Genomic DNA, 15,929 nt, shown 5'->3' on the forward strand with positions numbered 1-15,929 from the left:
TAAAACCTACTACCACATCACTGGACAGACGGACCAGCCAGACTAGTCCTATAGGCCAGTATTTGAGCAATGCTTGTTTTCTAAGACAGCACAATGATGTTTTATTTTCACAATTTGTAGGGCAAACAATGAATGCCTGGGGGGCAGTGTGGGGGTTTAGGCTGCTCTTGGAACAGAAGGCCAGGTTGTAGCATCTCTGTGGGACAGAAGGTCAGGTTGTAGCATCTCTGTGAAGATGCAGGACGTAGCCCAGGTGCCTAGGTGTCTGATATCAACGGTGAACAGGGGCCAGATGGTCTTTCCTCAAGAGGCTGCAGGATCCCCATCAAAGGACTTGACCTCACAGGTATCTGAGTGGGTGTGCTGGTGCTCACACCTGGAAATGTCCCATGTCTGGGCCCCATTCCCCCACATCAGCATAAGGAGGCATGTTCTGTGTACCATTCTTGCAAGTTAGGGGAAGGTCACGAAAAGCCTATTTCTGGAGGTGAGGGCCTCTGAGGAGGTATAATAGCAGGAGCTATCCTGGGCTCATTGCCAGTCCCCAGATCAGCCGACAGGAGCAGCCTGAAGGGCCTGGTTACACCGCACCTGCTCTCCACTGTTTCTGGGGGAGAGGATGAGATTCACACCTCTAGCTGTGACTGAAGGACAGTCACATGACTTTCCCTGAGCTAAAGTACACCAAATGAAGGCCAGTGGGACATGGCCACAAGGATGGCCTCCTGTGAGCCATGCGTCCCTTTGTGACTTGCTTTGGCCAATGGGACTTTAGTAAATGTGGTACAGAGGCTGGAAATGCCCTGTGCATTGAGCTTTGCCACCATGAGAACTGCCCTGGACAGCCTGCTGACAGTGGGTGACACATGGCCCACCTGTGGTCCCTGACCAAGGCCCATATGAGAAGGCCCAGCCCACACCCCTTGAAGCAGAGCTGAGCCCACAGGACTGTGAGCATTCAATTGACTGCTTTAAGCCACTTAGTTCTGGGTGTGCTATACAGAGATCAAGTCCTTATGCACATACTCCCTTATTCAGGATAAGCCCCCAGAGGATGTCCTAGGAGATGTCATTTTTACTTAGTTGTCAACCAGTGGTTCTTGGATACAGTAGCTGACACTTGGCCCTCAGGCAGGATCATGAGCTTGCTTGTTCTCTGGCTGACCCCTAAGACAGGTTTTTCCTTTCCCTCAGACAGCAACCTGAAGCAGGTGACTGGCCTGCCGCAGCACTTTCCCCTGTGGTTAATTTATGCTCCAGATCACTGAACTTCTCTGTCACGTTCAAATGTCACACGACTCCTGAATAAGAGGGATGCTAACACCGATGGAGTGCTGACCACCTCTACACTGGGTTCTCTACCTGTGTGAGTCTTCTCTTCGTTTCATAAGCGAGGAAATAGGCAGAGGTCTCCAGAAATGCCTAAAGCCCCTCAGCTGAGAAGTGGCAGCAGCTGGACTTGACTTTGGAGTCTAGCCTCTACACCCACTGCCTCCACCCCATACCAGGCTTGCCAGGCCCTGACTACTCTCTCCACCCCTTGTGAAAATGAATAAAGGAAACCTCATTAAAAATGGGGGTGGGGGCTCTCATGTACCACACTCACTGAGGTCTGTAGGAAGAAGCTACCTTGTGCTTCCCAACACTAAGAAGCCTACTTTTACTACCAAGGCAGGAGGAAGGTTTTCTACTTGCCCAGCAATAGCCCAGCCAGTGGGAGCCCACCACATTCAGGCAATGAGATGCCACCACCACCCTGAACTCCCACTCTCCTCCAAAGGACTTCTGCTCATAATGGCCCCTCCCAATTGCCTCCCTTTTCTCTATAAAGTAACGCTCTCCTCCTTTGTTCTCTGGACTCGCCTATGGTTTCCTGTAATTTGCAGTCCCAAACTGCAATACATCTGCTATTCCCGAATAAGTCCATTTTCCTGGCAATTTTATTTTTAAGGTTGACATCATTGAGTTCTTCTAGTAAATCACCAAAAAACAAACAAACCAAAAAACGAACTGCTCACGGCTCATTACCTGCTCCTCTATATTATATGGTTATAGGTCTAATCATATAGTAATATAATACAGTAGGTCTATTGCATGCACTGTAAATTGCCTTTACTGTCAAAATCAGCCAACTCAATAACCACCTTAACTTTGGTCATTTGGACTTGCTTCTGATGTCACTAACAGTGCTACATGGAAACGGGGTGGGGGGGCCCATCTGGAGTTTGGGAACCCCGATTTCGATTTCGTACCTCACACTCAGGGATCTAGGGAAGATGGACCCGCCAGAATGCGTTTGAACGTCCAGGTCACATCGAGCCGTCTCCAAGGATCTCCAGTCCCCGAACCGCCCTCGCCCCCAGATTACCCTCCTCTGAGCCGCGTACCCTGCTGCCCGCCCCCGTCTCAGCTCGCGCTCCGGGTCGCCAGTGGACCCAGAGCAAGGACCAGCTCCCCTCCGCGCAGCTAGGCGCGCGCGCACGTCCTGCGTCGCGGCGTCGCCCCCTGGCGTGCGCGCGGCCGGGGTGGGAGGGCGGGGGCGGAGGCGGAGGCTGTTGCGGCGGCCTGGTAGGGCCGCGCACGGGGGCGCGCTCGGGGCCGCGCCAGGCCACGGCCCGCGCGCCGCAGCCCCAGGCAGCCGAGCGGTGCGTTCCCAGGCGAGGCGCGCAGAGCGGAGCGGCCGGCTGCTGAGGTGAGGCGGGGGCGGGCGAGGGCGAGGGCGAGGGTCCGACACCGCGGGCGGACACACGCCACCAGAGCTGCGTTTTTGTAAGCGCCGGGCAGGTGGGGACGCCAGGCCGGGAGTGAGGCTCCAGCGGGACCCCGTGCTGCTGGCGGGGTGTTGGAGGCGCTGCGGGCCGGGTTGCCCAGGGAGGGAGGCTGCGCCCCAGGATGAGGCTGCGCCCGGGACGGCACGATTCTCCTCCCCGGGGAGCCGCGTCTGCGCCGGACGCTCTGCGCCCGGAGAGAGGAGGCTGCGCCCCGGGGTGGAGGGGATACTGCGCCGCGGGACGAGGCTGCTCCCCGGGAAAAAGAATCTGCGCCCCCGGAATGAAGGGGAGACTGCGCCCTGGGATGCGGCAGCGCCCGAGGCGTGGGGGGGGGGCTGCATCCCTGGATGAGGCTGCGCCCCGGAATGAAGCTGCTCCCCCGGGGAGGGACACTGCGCCGGGGACAGCCCCATCCCCATCCCCTCCCGGGAGTGCCGCGTCTGCTCCGGATTCTCTGCCCGAAGGAGGGAAGGCTTCGCCCGGGGTTGAGACTGCGTCCCCGGGATGAGGCTGCGCCCTAGGATGAGGCTGTGCCCCAGGATGAGGCTGCTCCGCGGTTGGCCCCGCGTCCCCTTCCTAGGGCGCCGTGTCCGCGCGGGGTGCTCTGCGCCGCGGGGGCGGGGGGAGCCCCCGGGGAGGGGACGCAGTGTCCAGGGTAAGGCTGCGCGCTCGGGAGGGCGCCGTGTCCGCGCCGGGTGCTCTGCGCCGCGGGCGGCCGCGGGCGGCCCCGGGCGGGGAAGTTCCCGCCCGTGCAGGACGTCTGGAGCGATCCGGAACAATCTGGGGCGACTGGGGGCCCGAGGTGACTTCTGACGTGTTCACATCTGCAGTAGGAAAATTACCGGATGGAAGGTGTCAAATTGGGCTGTGGACGCTCAAACGTGTTGAAGTCCCAATTTACATGCTGGATAACCTCAAATGTGTTCCAGCCCCGATTTATCCGTGGGAAACCGGCATTGCTTTGTTTGGTTCGCAGTTTTAATATTTTTAGCCAACCTCTTTTGGTTTTACTTATGATAAAGGCATTTTGTTTCCTTATTACACAAACCATAATGGTTAGCGTTCCATTCTCGAGGTCTAACTAAAGTGGCTTGGTATCAAACTTGCGTCTTTACTCTTAGTGCTCTAATTAAGATGATTGATTCATCATTCAGTTTTGGGAATAGAAGTGTTTAATCCCTTTTGTTCCCTCTTAAATTTGCCCATCTGTATTATGCCTTTCGCAAGGTGTCATCCAGAGCTGCGTTTGCCAAAATACTGGAGTGTCTTCAGAATAGTTCTTGGGCAATGCCATAATCAATACTGCCTTTTCTTTGGGGCTGAGGCTACTTTTCTCTCTGCTTGCTGAGGGTTTTCCAGAGAGAAAGGGGAGAAAGAAAAAAAAGACAAAGGTTGGGTGATATTGCTCTGCCCTGGATAGAGAATTAGCTGGCCCTCTATGCGCAGTTCTTTCCGAGGGCAGGACCCACTCTCATGGGCACCCACAACACTGGCATGATAAATAGTTGATGAGGAAGCACTGAGCTGGGTGCCCCATTCTGCCCAGAGGTGGAGGCCAAGGACTCAGCACCAGCTTTGAAAGGAATGCATTGTCTTTGAGTAATGACTTAGCTGCCTGAGGGTTCCGGAGACTGAATGCATTCAGCTACATCTTCAACAAATTTGAAGATAGAGTTGAAAGGGAAGAGAAGAGGCCTTTCTGAAGGGGGCAGTCTGGAAAAGAAAACTGGTCTAGCTCTGAGAAATTCATGACACATGTGTCTCGAGGTGCGATGTGCTCAGGAAGTCAGTACTGGGAGTGAAGAAAGAATTAGCTAATGACATCACCGACAAAAACTTCTGGGCTCATAGGCTAATTCCTTTGTGAATTTATATGCCGTAATAGCAGTTCAACTGCTTTTTGGTTTTTGGAATAAGAAACTTCTTTAAACTTACACTTGTCTGTGAGTGAATAAAACAAAATTAATTCATTTGATAAATACTTATCCGTGGCCTGGTGTGTGCTAGGCCCTCCCTGTTTTCTGCCAGGGGACACAGTGATGGACAAGAGAGGCAGAGATCAAAAAAACTCAAAAGCTAGCAGTTTGTTCTATTAATCATTTCTGTAGCCTTACATTTTAAAAATAAAATTTATAATTTTAGTTATAAAAATTTTAAATATATAGCATTAAAAATTTTTTTTTGCAGATTTAAAAATATAAGTATGCACATAGTACATTCTAAAGGTACAAAAAGCTAAGAAAATCTCCTTCCACTCCATAGCCAATCACGTAGTTTCCTCCACCTGCTGTGGTCATGTGCTCTTCCTGCAGTAGTCAGAATAGTATATACACGGTTGTATATGTATTTTAATGTCATTTTTAGTATTTTCTATAACAAATAGTGCTTCAGTGAACATTTTTATATGTGGGTGCAAGCAAAACCTGCTAATTGTTTTTTATTAATCATCCAAATTCTTTAGCTATAAGAATTATTTAGAGGTGGGTTTTATTCCTTTGAATGTTGTGACAAACCATGGCAGTACTTAGGACCAAGGCATATTATTTAAATAGGTAAGAGATAGCTAGAAAACACACTATGGAGATTAGTGGGTGAACTTATACACTTGCCAGCCTATTAAAAACTTGAAGGAAAATTACTGGTCTTAGTATGAAACTGAAAAGAGCTTAAAGAGGTCCGATTTTATTGGAAAACTTGATGTTTTGGTTGTTTTTGGATTAATTTTCTAAAATTCAAATTTCCAAATCTATAATTTGATGATAGAAATGGTGGTGTTAACAAAAAAACCTTTAGTCCTGGCTGGTTTGGCTCAGCGGTTAGAGCGTTGGCCTGCGGACCAGAGAGACCCGGGTTCGGTTCCCGCTAAGGGCACGTACCTCGGTTGCAGTTTGTCCCCGGTCCTGGTTGGTTGTGCGGGAGGCAGCCACTTGATGTGTTCCTTTCACGTCAATGTTTCTCTCTCTCTCTCTCTCTCTCCCCCTCTCTCCCTCTCTTTCCCTCCCACTCTATCTAAACAAAAAATGGAAAAATGTCCTTGGGGTGAGGATAAAAAAAAAATAACCTTTAAAAAATATATTCATGCCCTGGCCGGTTTGGCTCAGCGGTTAGAGCGTCCGCCTGCGGTCCGGAGAGACCCGGGTTCGGTTCCCGCTAGGGGCATGTACCTTGGTTGCAGTTTGTCCCCGGCCCTGGTTGGTCGTGCGGGTGGCAGCCACTCGATGTGTCCCTTTCGCATCGATGTTTCTCTCTCTCTCTCTCTTCCTCTCTCTCCCTCCCACTCTGTACAAAAAATGGGAAAATGTCCTCGGGTGAGGATTAAAAAAAAAATATATATATATATATTCATAATATGTGAAGTAGGAAAGACCAGCAGTGAGAATTTCATTTGCAAATTGTACATTGGAGCCATTAAGATTTCCTTACTTCTTGAGTGACTTTTCTTTTAAGTGTTCATTCTTTTTTTTCCCCCAATTTTTATTCATTTATTTTTGTTACAGGTGTTTCTCCCCTAGACACCCCCTGCCCCCCCCCAGCATTGTTGTCTGTGTCCATTGGTTTGCAGTGTTCATTTCGCTTGGAGTGTGGAGAGGGGAAGCGCAGTGGCCAGCAGAGGTCTGCGTGGGGCCTTGCTGCAGAGCTTCCTGGGGCCCAGACCATGCGTATCATCACCTCTCTGTGTGACGTGACTCGTGTGCTGGCTGCTCTTCTCCACTTGTACACGTATAAGGTGTTCTAGGAGAGTACAAGGAAAACTCCCTGTGGTTTAGGTTTCTCGTGCTTGTGATAGAATTCAGATGAGGATGAGCAGGGAGGGGGTGGAAGGATTTCAGAGGTGCCTGGTATTTTGTTGTTGTTGTTAATCCTCACCCGAGGACATTTTCCCATTGATTCTCAGAGAGAGTGGAAAGAAGGCAGAAAGAGAGAGACAGAGACAGAGACACATCAAAGTGAGGGAGACACACCGATTGGCTGCCTCCTGCAACACTCTGACCAGGGTCGGAATCGAACCTGAGACCCCTTGGTCCTTGGGCCAACGCTCCAGCCCCTGAGCCAAACTGGTCAGGGCATGCCTGGCATTTTTATTGGCAGTGCAGTGAAGCTCTGCTTGCCTCTGGGTTGGTTTTGTTTCACTTGCAGGGTCACCCCACAAGTATTTGCCAGGTGCCAGGTATTGTTTTGGGTGCTGGAGGCGTGGGAGCTAGCACAGCAAGGATAGTTCCTGCCCTCATGGGGTTCGCATTATGAGGGAGGAGGGGACATTAAGCCCCACATAAAGTCCTAAGTACCAGGCTGGGCAATGTAGGGGGGATCTGAGAGGGAGCTCAAAGGATGGAGGAAGCTGGGTGCTGCCCTGGCAGCCTGGATCAGGCAGCAGAAACTCTGGAGTCAAAGCTTTGTGCCCAGGGTATTGTCCTGCGCTGGTGATAGCAGGGAGGTCGGTGGCAGGAAGTGAGACGGGGGTGGGGGGGTGGCTGAGGTGAGGAATTTAGTTGTTCATCTCAGTGTGATGGGAAACCTTAGGAGGGCCTGCTCCCCACCTCCTTCCTTCCCTCCCTTTCTTCCTTCCTTCTTAGTTGACTTTAGAGAGTTTTTAATGAGAGGGTGACATGATCTGATTTATCTTTACAAAGAATTTCTCTGGCTGTTATGTAGCTAACATTTGTTAGGAGCTTGTGACATTTCAGGCCACTTAAGCACTTTATATATATTAATTACTGTAATTCTCATGATAGTCCAAAAAGTAGGCATTACTGTTTGTCTTCTGTGGGTAAAACTAGGCAGAGAGAGGCCACTCTAACCGCTGAGCCAAACTGGCCAGGGCCCAAGTCAGCCTTTGATGTGAGGCCACACTCACTGCCCCGCGCGGCTGTCCACTGTGCTGTCACTGTTTCCGAGACCACCTGCTATCCCTGACGCGCTGACAGTTTCGTTGTCCTGTCACGCCTCCAGGTGGAACAGCGCAGTCTCTGCCCCAGCCACTGCGCTCACGGTGGGTGGCCGGCAGCCTGGTGGCACACCTCTAGCGCCGGGTACTCGTTTCCCGTTGTCACGATGTGGGGCCTGCCCTTAGCCTGAGGTGCGTGGCCTGTTTAGCAGGAGGGTGCGTCAGGATTGCCCATAGACTCTGTGGGATAGAATATTCCAGAACGACCCCAGGGTTGTTGGCGGGACAGCGGGCTGGCCAGTGATGATGTGGGGAAGTCTCTGGTGGAGATGAGGAGCCGAGCGGCCGCAGCAGCTTCAGAGTCTGGGAGGCAGGTCTTCAGCTGTCCCCGCAGACCTGCAGGGGGAAGCGGGTCCTCGTCCCGCCTGTCCCAGGTGTGTGATCTTGAGAGGCTACATCATCTTTCTGCGCTTTGGCTTTCTTGCCCATGAATCAGGAGGAAGACTACAGCGGCTGGTATCCTAGGGCTGCTGGTGGATAAATGGAGCTCATGCAAAGTGCCTAGAATGTACCTCACCAGCAGGACTAAGGGGCTACTTTGCTTGTTACTTTTATGAGTAGTCACCCAAGTGCAGATGTTTGGATAATTTAAGGTTCACTTCAAGAAGAGAATGGGGCCAGATATGTAAATGTGGCAGAGATTTGTTTATCGCTGGTGTTTGCAACCCTAGGCTGGGCAGTGGGCATAGAGACCGAAGAGCACCATGAGGACTGAGCCTGGAGGCTTTGGCCAGGGGTCTGCAAGATGCGAGGATATAGCAACACCCACTGAGAAGGGTCTGCTGAAGGAGGACGATAGCTGGAGGGTCTAGTGGCCTGGAACTCGGGGCTGAGGGCTGGGTAGTTCTGGCCCTTTCAGCGAGGGGTCCCCTGGGTTTGATAAGAGGCAGGTGGCTTTGTGGTGGGGAGAGGGGGTGGGAGTGAGGAAGTGAGAACATCCAGTAGAGAGGACTCAGAGTTTTGTTGAGAGGGGACAGAGTAAAGGGATAGTAGCTGGGTGGGGAGGTGGGCTCAGGGGAGATTTTTAATTTTTTAAATGAGAGCAATTATAGCTTGTTCACAGGCCAATAGGAACACTCCTGTAGAGGAGGACACATTTATATGCTGGGGAAAGGGGGCAATTGCAGAGCAGAGTCCTTGAGAAGGTGAGAGGGGGTGGCTGGAGGAGCAGGGACACGCAGCCCCGGGAGCCAGGCAGGGCTTTGGGCATCTTGATTCACTTAGGATCTAAAATGAAAATAATTTGTGCTCCGTCCAGGGGACTTGGGCATTGTGCTGTAGGATTTAGGATCTAGTGTTGTATTAGCTTATGGTGCTAACATGCCTTCGGGCACCCTTACAGAAAGATACACATGGAAAGGGTATTTTCTTTATTAAACAAATTCACGTGTCCCTAAAAGTATCGGGAACTTAACTAGAACTTGTCACCTTTACTCACCAAATTTGGTACTACTCAAAGGACCAGCAAGACTTGGCTGCTGATCTGTTTTAAAGATCTGGCAGGAATCGCCAGTGTTAAATCCTGGACCCCCCCCCCCCCCCAGCCTTAGGGAGGACAGGTGCTGCTGCTTTGGGCCAGGGATGCCTGAGTGCCTTGGGGGCAGCACTCACTTTAAGGTGTCTGCTGAAATGATAAAATACCTTCCTTGCGTGTCCGTTTGCATTGTTTGTGGTTATTTGATTTTTTTTTAGGTTGGGAGTTTCCAAATACACTGTTTTTAGTAGTTACACAGATGTGATGAAATGTGGGGGCCCTGCCTGGTCCTTCAGCCCACTGTCGGCGGTGGGAGAGCAGGTTGGCATCGCTCTGGGCACACTTCCTCTTCTCTCCGCCCCTTCCACAGTGACACACTGAGTGCCTTCTGTGGAAGGCTGCAGGGAAGGGGGAGCTGTCTGCCTCCTCGAGCCAGCGTTCCAGCAGGGGAGACTAAACAAGGACAATGGCAGATAATAGACCTCACAATTAACGTCTGAGGGATGAGTAAAGAAACAGCGCTGAGGTGGGTGGTGTCAGAGGGTCTCTCCGACTGGAGGCCTGGTGTTCTGGGAAGGTCTCTGAGGACAGGGTGCTATGTGTGCTGAGGCCTGAGGGACAGAAAGAGGGGAGACAGGACATCTAGGTGGAAGGGACAGCGTGCAGGAGCCCTCTTGTTGGAGTAGCTGAAGGTGGGGCCAGCAGCCTTTGTCCAGTCCATCATTAATGGGGAGTGCAGTGTTAGATGACATTGAGAGACACACATGGCCTGGCTATGCAGGGTAGCAGGGTAGAGACGCCGGAGAACAGAGAGCAAAGTGCACTGTTTTCTGTGGTTGAGTCAGCAGGTGATGGATCAGGTCTGGGGATGAGGGCCCTGGAGGGAGTAAGAGGGGCTGCCCTTAGGACTCTGAATTGTGCTAATGTTGGGGACGAGAGGGTCCAAAGCCAATTCTTCAGTTGTGGACGTTATCATTTTATATTGGGTTCTGTTTGGATCTGCAAATCACTTATTTCCAGAGTGTGATGTACAGAATATTTATACCTATATATGATCTATAAGATATATACCACATATAACATGAACACCTAGATAGATATAAACGTTTAAACCTCTGTTAGGTATGACTGGCACTAACTGGGAGTCCTTGTACCTACATCAGTTATTCCTCACAAGTCTTACTTGGAGCTTTCGTTACCCCTACTTTTCAGATCAGGAACTGGTGTTAGAGGGTCAGTACCTTTCTGGGAGAGCTGGATGATATTTAGCTGCATTTATGAAGCTCTTACTCTGTGTTAGGCATGGTGGACAAGTGTGCTCTAGTTTACTCCTCATGCTAACCTGAGTCACCTGCTGACAGTCTCCTCTCCTCCTGTCTGTTCTTGACCAGCAGCCAAAGCTGAGGCTTCAATGGAGGACAGATCCTTCGGCCTTCTGCTCAGAACCTTGTAACTTTCCCATGTCAGAGTCCTCTGGGGCCTCCTCTGCCTTCCCCTCAGCTGTCTCCCCAGCTGCACTCCTCCGCACCCTGCTCCTCGCTGTGTGCCCTGCTGTCTCCGTTGACTCCCACCCCCGCCCCCCAGCCTGCCAGGTGGCAGAGTAGAAGCCCCAGGAAGGCTGGGCTCCAGCTCTTCTCTGTCCTTAGGGCTCAGAACAAGGCCTGGCAGATAACAGGCCTTCAGCATGTGTGTTGAATGAATGAAGAGCTTTTTCTTTTTATGTGAGTAGTAAATGGTGGGGCGCAAATTGGGGCTGTTTGCCTCTGAAAACGTGTGCTTTTCTGCCCCAGCACCCGCCCCCCTCCATTGTGCTCAGTACATCAGGCATGTGATTCTGTCCGCACGTCTGTGTTATCTCCAGAGTTCCATGCTTTTATTTGTAGAAGTATTTCCTAAACACTCAGAATTGTTCTAAAACCATAAAATGCAATAGAGTAAATGAACATCTTAGAAACAGTAAGTTGATCAACCTGAATAAGTGGCTCTGTACCGCCACCCATCACTTTCCGGCGACGCGTCATTGAAACGCATTCTCTTTGCTAACAGTGTCAGATGCGTCGTTGAAACCCATTCGCTTAAGTAGTACCAGTGTCAGAAGTAACCGTTGTAACTGCATCTTGATAAAAATGAGAATACTTTAAATAATTCTGTGGAGGATTTAACATTGGAGAGGATGCAGCTTTATGAGCCGTGTGGTAGAGGAGCAAACAGAAGAATTTCCCTGTTCAGGAACCTGGGGATGTCATCCCAGCCCTAAACTTGCCAGCCTCTCGCTTCCTGGCTCTGCTGCAGGTTCCTCAGCGTAAACTCAGGCCGTTGAGTTGGTGGTTTCCAGGCTGCCTGCCATTTCTAGAAGACTGCTGTACACAGGAGAAAACAGTAAGTTCTAAATGTTTTAAGGGCCATGTTGTCTGTTCAAGAAATAGTGCCCGTGTGCAGTCCTGGGTTAAAATGCGGCGACACCACATCACTTCATGGCTGCTTAGGATCCATGAGAGGCCAGCACTTGGTACCCAGGGCCCTATCCCCTCCCTGGGGACCCAGTGGCTCTGCTGGAAGGGATGAGGTGCAGGACCGAGGAAGGTGGGTTAGCAGGCAGGATCTGGGGGTGGAGTGACGGGTCTGATTCCATGAGAAATGGCGAGACTCCAGGGGAGTCCAGGCGATGCTTCTGGGTTTTCTCAGGCCCAGGGCACTAGACTGTTAGTTGTTGTGAATTAAATGATGGAAGGATTATTTTCTGTTTGTAAGTCTAGGGCATATCATAACGAGAATTCAGTGGTAGGTGATATTTGATTAGCCCCCTCTTCTGAATTACGGCGTTGGAAACAGGTGGTGAACATACACGTCAGCCCGGCTGCAGAGTAGGTGTGAAGGTTGCATGGTATTCTGTGCCTTCACTATGGGCAGCGCACGGACATTGATCCTTCCGGTGTTTTGTTTGTTTGTCACAGTGCCCACAAGTTCTCTCCCTCTCCGTGTTTCAGTGCACGTAGGGGAAGTTGATTTCTGTAAGGACAGGGATTTACCAAGGATGTCAGGAAGATTCTCATCCCGTTCGAGAGGCTGAGGGCTGGCCACAGTAGTCGTTTTCCTGCGGGACCACCTGCCCCGAGCATGGGTGCTGCTTGTGAGTCACCCGCCCACTGTCACCTCCCGGCGCCCAGGTCTCCGTCATCTCAGTTTCCTCCCTTTTCAGGAATTGATTCTGCCAAGCACCTGCTTTCTCAGGTTCCTCTTTCGAGGTCTTGTGTGTGCCTTTTGTGTGCCCTGGCTGAGAGAGGGCAGGGATTCCCTTTCTGGCCTCTGCCTTAGGAAGGGGGACTCATCTAGGAGGATGGCCCCAAGTAGAGGAGGGGAGTCAGGGGGTGCTGGGTGGCCACCGATGCGAAAATGATGGAAAACAGACTTCACTCAGATGCATCCTGGTTCAGGCCTGAACGCAAACAGCCTGACATTACACCTAAATACAGGAAGTAGTTTCGGGAGATGTGGTTGGGCCACAGCTTACATAGCAATGATTTGACTGTTAACTATCTACTCTATCTAGATAGGAGTGAAATTAATCACGTCAAATGCATATTTATTAGTCTTAATCATTTGAATTTTATTCCTTTTCAGAATGGGAATCTACCCAAAATAACTGTTACTATTCTTGAGTCAGTCATTGGCCTTAGGTTTTACACTGTGCCTGTTCTAATACAGAGTTCTTTGGCGGGCTACTTTAGAGGATTACCTTTTCTGTTTTACTATATTAAAACTTTATTTCATTAAAAAGCTATCTAATGTTTAAAGAGTCTTGTGATAATTTTTCAAAGGAACAGTTCCAGGAAATTAGTGGCAGAAGCAGTAAACAATGAGGAATTATTTGTTGCAGGTAGAAGTGGATTTGGGGGTTGAGGCTGAAAATCTTAATCCAGGAGGACATGGAATTCACAGGACTCGGGGTCGTCACTGAACCCTATGGAGTGGTAAGAGGAGAAGCTCTGTGTCAGGACTGTGGGCTCGTGTCCTCTTGACTGTGAGGCACAGTGTCACCCGAACGTAGAGCAGGGTTACACCTACACCTTCTGATTCCTACTTTGGGATTTTCTCTACGCCTGTGTTTTTGGTGTCACGAATGGGTGGCTTCCGCCCACATGCACATGAGTGAGTGACATATTTGATGACTTCATAATGAAGCTTTGTAATCTTTAATTTTATGCCTCTAATGACGCTGTGAGGGAATTGATGGTATTTCCATAGAAGAGGCAGGTCCTGTGTAAGCCTACAGGGTATTTCAGAGCACAAGCATTGTGTGCGTGCCCCTGGCCCCACCCAGCGACCTTTTCGCTCTTCCCATGCGGATCAGCTCTGAGTGGGCAGGGCACAGGCAGGAAGGGGGGCTTGATGAATGGAAGTGTTTCTCACTGGCAGCCCTTGCTGTGGGAAAGGGAGGTTTTCCTTGTAGTCCATCAAGACTTCGAGCCGTGATGTCATCTGGGAAAGGTTCGCAGGGTTCATGGGCCAGAGCAGCGCTGTGAGTGGCACCGGGAAAGGGCGGTGCTAGGTGGCACACCACACTGCCCTGGGTGCAGTCACATAGAAGAATCCCTCCGCCTGTCTTCCCAGTCTTGCTGAGGTGGAAGAAACCCTGCAGATCGCAGGTCCCGTCAGTCCCGGTCTGGGCGTTCATCCTCCGAGTGCTTGGGACGGTGTGGGCAGAAGCGAGGTGGGAATGGCACTGTCAGGAGGTTTGGTTTCCTGTGTTTCAAACAGCTGCCGTGGGGTTCGCCCCCTGCAAGTGGGCAATTCAGAGACTTTCACGAATGTCTAAGTTGTGCAGCCATCACCACAGTCCAGTTTTGAAACCTTTCCATCATCCCAAAATGTTAGATGCCCATTCCCACTGCAGCCAGAGGCAACCACCTGTCTGCTCTGTCTGTGCATTTGCCTTTTCTAGGCATTTCGCGTACGTGGAATGGGGCCCGTGCAGTCTTCTGTGTCAGGCTCTTTCACGTCACATGTTGGGGTGCCCATGTCGTAGCACATCCGTCCTGACCCCGTCAGCTGCTGAGAGCACGCCAGGGCGTGGGTATGGCTGCTCCTGTTCGTTCCCTCACTGGGGACGGACGTTTGCGTCGTGTCTGCTTCTTGACTGTGAGGACCACTGTTGCTCTGCATGTTAGCAGACGCGTTTTGTGTGGACTCGAGCTGTGAACGGGGTTTAGGAGGAAAGCATTCCTTGGATATTGATAATCCGTAAAAATCGTATTAGACTTCAGGGCTGTCTCTGGGGTATGCATAGAGGTTCCTGAGGGGTGTGAACCTCTCACCTCCAGGACAAAGTGTCATGGTCACATTGTCACACATAGGCTGCTGGGGTTTCTTATGGGGACACCCTGTGTGTGATGTGCCATCACCTAGGTCTGTGTAGGACAGTCTCTGTGAACCGATGTGGGGTAAATCCCAATGCGGAGAAGTGGGCAAGGCCCAAGAGTATCTAGTGTGCAGTCCTTCCGTAAGAAGGCATGTGGAAAGCCCTGGACAGTTTTGCTTAGCGGTTAGAGCATCGACCCGCGGACCAGAGAGTCCCGGGTTCGGTTCCCACTAAGGGCATGTACCTCGGTTTCAGTTTGTCCCTGGCCCCAGTTGGGGTTGTGTGGGTGGCAACCAGTCGATGTGTCTCTCTCACATCGATGTTCCCCCCCGCCCCGCTCTATCTGAAGATAAATTCAAAAATGACCTCGGGTGAGGATAAAAAAAAAAAGGCATGTGGGAAAACCCACACGTGCCTGCACAGTCGTGCAAAGGGAGACAGGAGGGATCAGCCAGAACTAAACAGACTGGATGTGCCAGGGTGGGCGTTGGAAGGAGGAGGGGGTCTGCTTGGCTGGAGGGTGGGACGCGACCCTGCTCTGAGTAGACCTGTACAGCCTGACTCTGGGAATCAAGGCAATATTCACAGACTCCAAGGTGAAATAAGTTAACATCGACCAGGATGTGGGAGGACCTCACATGGTATAGAAACGGAAATAGGCGAAATTTAGTGTTGGAGAAAACAGAGAGAGAGCCACAGCCAAGGGGTGGAAACAATGTTTTGGAAAAGAGTGTTGTCACTAGATTCCGAAGACTAAAGATAAAAGGCTGGTACACATACAGTGCTCCCAGCCTGTGTGTCTCACGGGGTGAGGGTAGCAGTGTGAGCAATCCGTGTGGGCACGAGGGCTGGCACACAGCACATGCCAGGGGTGCGAGAGCCAGGAAGAAGTTACAGGAAGGAAAGGAGGAGGCTGATGGGCCTGCGTGGGCTGTGGCCAGGTGTCAGCGTGAGCCGGGTGTAGAACAGGCACTTGGTGGTGGGCATGGAGAAAAGTGGGATGTCAGTGTGCGGACTGGGTGCCATTCTCCAGTGGAGAGAGCCAGGCTCCTAGAAGAAGGTCAGGTCGGAGCACCTGCTGGTGCTGAAAGTAAGGATGTGGTAGAAAGCATGGGGTGTGGATGGGGCAAGGCAGAGGCACGGGGGCCAGCCTGAAGGAGGAGAGATGGTGGCCACGCTGGACCAGTCCCAGCACAGAAGTAAACGATGGTAGTATCGGTTTATAATCCACTGAATAAGCGACTACCCATCACTCCATGCTGGTATAAGTAAATAATTGGATAAATCCGTAAGTAAATGGGGGGAGAAGGGACAGGTCTCCCTGACAGAAGAATTCCTGTCAATCAGTGTAGAAGAAATGACGACACAGAGAATTGCCAT

General features: G+C 51.2%; 1 protein-coding gene across 2 annotated transcripts in view; it reads left to right on the top strand.

The window, feature by feature from the left end:
* Nucleotides 1–2,638: 2,638 nt before the first annotated feature.
* Nucleotides 2,639–15,929, top strand: part of ADARB1 (adenosine deaminase RNA specific B1) — a 113,380-nt gene continuing 100,089 nt past the window's right edge. For both annotated transcript variants that reach the window (XM_036243093.1, XM_036243094.1), the window contains exon 1: nucleotides 2,639–2,692. The gene's annotated coding sequence lies outside the window, so the exon portion shown is untranslated. The remainder of the gene's footprint in view (nucleotides 2,693–15,929) is intronic.

This window comes from Molossus molossus, unplaced genomic scaffold (genome assembly GCF_014108415.1).
Source record: "Molossus molossus isolate mMolMol1 unplaced genomic scaffold, mMolMol1.p scaffold_m16_p_5, whole genome shotgun sequence".
Classification (NCBI taxonomy): domain Eukaryota; kingdom Metazoa; phylum Chordata; class Mammalia; order Chiroptera; family Molossidae; genus Molossus; species Molossus molossus.